Source organism: Electrophorus electricus, chromosome 3 (assembly GCF_013358815.1).
Source record: "Electrophorus electricus isolate fEleEle1 chromosome 3, fEleEle1.pri, whole genome shotgun sequence".
In the NCBI taxonomy this organism is placed as follows: domain Eukaryota; kingdom Metazoa; phylum Chordata; class Actinopteri; order Gymnotiformes; family Gymnotidae; genus Electrophorus; species Electrophorus electricus.
The window spans coordinates 30050001-30055000 of record NC_049537.1 but is presented as its reverse complement, the minus strand read 5'-3'; the positions used below and the strand labels follow the sequence as shown (position 1 = coordinate 30055000).

The 5000-nt window shown below is 43.5% G+C and overlaps 1 protein-coding gene across 5 annotated transcripts in view; it reads right to left on the bottom strand.

Annotated features, from left to right (window-relative positions):
- palld (palladin, cytoskeletal associated protein) overlaps positions 1-5000 on the bottom strand; it is a 66265-nt gene that overhangs the window by 55977 nt on the left and 5288 nt on the right. The window lies entirely within an intron of this gene.

Genomic DNA, 5000 nt, shown 5'->3' with positions numbered 1-5000 from the left:
GGGGAGAGAGAGAGAGCGTGAGTAGGAAGAAAATAGGTTCATGTGCACGTTTATCTAAACCACTACGTGCTGTTTAAAACAGAGAACAGAAGCTCTGCTGGGTCTCCATTTATCGGTCTCCATTTTTACACGCCGTCTTTGAAGAAACCCTGCCCTGACACCAGGGTCCTGTCTCCTTCAGGGCTCTAAAATACCTTCTCCTCGTCTCCTGGGTCAGTGGAAGTTGCAACACCGCCACCTGGAGGACTACAAATCCTTAACCCTTACCTACATCTCCCGTTAGAACTAAAACACGATATCTGTTACTACTGACACAAGATTCAACCATCGGTCAGGCCATACCTCTTCAGGTTCCTCATTTCTCAGGCATGCTCTCTAGTCCTTTAAAATTAGGCGCTATAAACTTCTGGAGTGCACCTCTGCCACCTAGAACCTGTTAGGTGTACACTGAGAACTCTGTGGCTTTATGAACTAAACACGTGAACACTGAACACTCTGAGCACTGCAGCGCTGACGTTACGTTAACAGATGACCTAGTTCCAGTCTGAAATGCTAAATGAATTCTGTGCCATGGTCAGATACTGTACGCATGGGATTAAATAGTGCTTCTCTTAAATCTATTAAGAATTTGTATGTTGTTCTGATCCAACTTTACATAAGAACAGCTGAATCTCTGGAGGACGTGAACGTCCTCTCCTCTCCTCACTTATTGCCCAAGAAGGTGTGGAGAGGTGGAGGGGACGAAACGTTATGGAAAATGTCGTGTCATGGCATGGCTGACATTCCAGTAGGTGGCTCCTCTCAGCCGGACCGAACCTATTTATACAACGGGAAGACACTCAGTTACACAGAGAGAGGGGCGGGGGGGAGAATGAAAAGAGCAGAGTAAAGAAGGAGAAGAAGAGGAGAGAGAGAGAAACGAACAGCGAGAGCAGCCTGCCATGCCTTTACTACCAAATATCTGGTGATCCCCATCTCAGTATCACCATTAAACACAATAAAACTGTACTGACCAATCAGAACAGATTAAAGCTGAACTGACCAATCAAGCCACTGCTGCTGGAATGAAAACAGAATATACAAATCCAGTGTTTTGTGCTGAACCTGTTTACAGTGAGCTAGAAAATAACCTCATTTTCCTCACTAACTCCCAAAGGCTAAGTCCTGATCCTGTCAGGTGCACAGTGATCGGCCACAAGCAACTGGGATATTTTCAGAAATGATGCCCAAATTATGCTAAAATGTTTGCTATTAAATTCTTGCATATATCTCTACCAGAGTTAATTTTACAAAGCTCAGGTAAGTAAACTTTGTAATACATGATCATGATCACTGCAACATTTGTTCTAAGTTGTCATCAAATCCACAAACTCACAGCATTAAAAAAAAATTAATCAGTAAAATCTACTGACATTTTCAAATAAGAAAAATATGTAAACACTACGAAAAATAACAAATATATAATATTATATATAATATGACCCAGTATGACACAATATGCCGATTTGTGCTGATTCAACAGACTAAACAGATCATCTTGACTGGAAGTTCTACAGCCCAAGTCACCCCTGGAATTCAAGTCCAAAACCTAAACCTGGATTTTGCAATTACTGGAATTTGGTAATTAAATCACACTCCTAGAGGATCAGGCAGTTCAGACATCCATGCCCCCTGTCACCCAGGTGCTATGGCAAAGTGTTTAATCACTTAACAACTGTGCATTTAACCACTAGTGATTACAAAATCCTGGGCCAGAAACTGAATTTGGGGTCCAAGTTAAAGGCCTCTGTTCTGCAGTACTGCTACTAACCTCCTCATTCCTCCAATAAACCCTCAGTCTCCTCCATCTGATCTCCACCCCATCTTCTGTTCCTACACCACGGGCTTCCCGGGCTGCTTGGACCTCTGCAGGGAAGCCACAGGCTTTGGTTTTTCTGTTCACTTTTCCTGCTGCATATCCACACAGAATTCCAGGCGATGGGAAGAGCAGCGTTGAGTGTTCCTCTGGAAATTTTAGCAATGCTGATGACTTTTCCATTCCACCAGCCTTGGCGCACTGCAGGGGCCAAGCGAAACCATGCATGCTTGTGTTTTCCTCCTCTAACACAACTGAATTTACCAACGTCTTTATAGCATTCACACCACAACACATGACAGTACACACCGCAATACAATACGCTCACACCACGACACATGACAGTACACACTGCAATACGCTCACACCACAACACATGACAGTACACACTGCAATACGCTCACACTACAACACATGACAGTACACACTCTAATACAATACGCTCACACTACAACACATGACAGTACACACTCTAATACAATACACTCACACCACAACACAATACAATACACTCACACCACAACACCTCACAGTACACACTGCAATACGCTCATACCGCAACACGACATTACACACTGCAATACAACACATGACAGTACACACTACAATAATACACTCATACCACAACACATGACTTATATTACAGTGTGTACTGTCATACCACAACATATCACAGTACACACCGCAATACAATACACTCACAACACATGACAGTACACACCGCAATACAATACACTCACAACACATGACAGTACACACCGCAATACAATACACTCACAACACATGACAGTACACACCGCAATACAATACACTCATACCACAACACGACACACATGACAGTACAAACTGTAATACAGTACACACATACCACAACACATCACAGTACACACTGTATTACCATGCATTTATACCACAACTCATGACAGTAATACATTACATGAACACATTACATTCTAATACATTACACTCCCAGTGGCCAATAGGAGTCATCTTCCCTGCTCCAAGAAGCCCTGGCATTCAACAACCTCCAAAATACCTCGGCATGACTGTGAAATGCCAAAAGTGTAACAGCCATCACTGGATTAGGCAGCTCCTGGAACAGGCCCTGAGTTACACTGCCAATTCATCCCTAGTGTTTGCGCCATCATTGTGAGTCAGTGTGGAGACCTACAATCTACTACACTTTTGTTCAAACAAACACACATTTAAAACATCACTCTATACCAAACAGGAGGCAGTAATTTTATCATAATCACAAAGGACTCTACTACTCTAAATAGAGTGGAGGGGTCCATACATCCACACAAGACCACACACCACACAGAACCTTGGTGACCTCTGTCTGAATTGCTACAACCAGAGTCTTCTTGGGATCTATATGTTTATCTTAGGAACATGGCTTCTCAAATATGATACTAACTAAGTCTGCGCGCACACACACACACACACACACACACACACACACACACACACACACACACACACAGCCATGTGGCCATGTTACCCACTACAGATTAGCCTAATCTAAAACTCCTGTGTCTGCCTAATGCCACTGTCACATCTCTGGGAGTACTGAGTGCATGGGGGTATGGCTAATATCAGGGATGTACCACCTCAACATGGGGGTATGACTAATATCAGGGACATACCACCTTAACATGGGGGTATGACTAATCTGGGACATACCACCTCAACATGGGGCTATGACGAATTGACTAATACTGAGGACATACCAACTCAACATGTAGGTATGACTAATATCAGAGATGTACCACCTCCACATGGGTGTAAGATTAATATCAGGGACGTACCACCTCAACATGGGGGTATGACTAATATCAGGGACATACCACCTTAACATGGGGGTATGACTAATCTGGGACATACCACCTCAACATGGGGCTATGACGAATTGACTAATACTGAGGACATACCAACTCAACATGTAGGTATGACTAATATCAGAGATGTACCACCTCCACATGGGTGTAAGATTAATATCAGGGACATACCAACTCAACATGGGGGCATGATGAATTGGCTAATATCAGGGACATACCACCTCAACATGGGGGTAAGACTAATATCAGGAACGTAGCTCAGTGGTTAAGGTACTTGACTAGTTATCAGAAGGTTGCTGGTTAAAGCCCCACCACTGCTTAGTTGCCACCGTTGGACCCCTGAGCAAGACCTCTAACCCTGAATGTATTCAAAAATAATTGTAAGTCGCTTTGGATAAAAGTGTCAGCTAAATGCCATACATGTAAATGTAAATGCACCACCTCAACATTGGGGTAAGTCTAATATCAGGGATGTACCACTTCAACATGGGGGTATGACTAATAAAAGGGACGTACCACCTCAACACGTGTAGAGCATTGCCTCTAAAGAGCAGTGCTTTTAGGTGCCTCTGCCTTGTAGATGTTACTAGATTGCATTTAAGAACTTGAGAGATTTTACTCAAGTGTCTTTGATTACTCTGAGTCCAGCTGGCGCAGGAGGCCTCAGTGTGGGTCTCAGTGGTTAAGCACCCATGTTAAAGAAGTCACCTAAAAGGAGTACTTGCCTCAGAAGTACTAACAATAATAGGAATTGGGACAGCCATGAGCCAGTTAGCAGGGGTCCAGCACGATCACGCTAATAACTCCCATTTAGCTTCCATTCAATGTTAGCCACATTAGCTTGTTAGATGAACCACTTTGTTAAATTTTATTTTTGATGACAGGGGAACCATTCGGAATTAGGGTCACACCTTAAACAAGCTTGCCACTCACGAGTCCTATTCTGATGCATTTAGCACTCAGGAGTCCTTTCCGGCAAGGGGAGAATGATCCAGACAGAGCATCAACAGCCCCATTGCCATGCAATGATGCTTCTAAAAATAGATGTTTGTGACAGTACCTTCTAGTAGTGGCAGAAGAACATATCAGAGTTATGCCCTCGAGCCCCTGAGCTACATTAGCTTCAGTCTCCTCCTAGCTAAGTAGAGATCTCACCAGCACTGCCAACAACATATCAGTCACACTGTCAAATAGCAAGCAGGGTTTTTCAGCTTGTCATAACAGTACTGCTTTTCTACTTTCTGTTACACCATGTTACCTGCCTTGACAGAGTACCACACCTTCATGCTCCTCAGTGGTGGTAA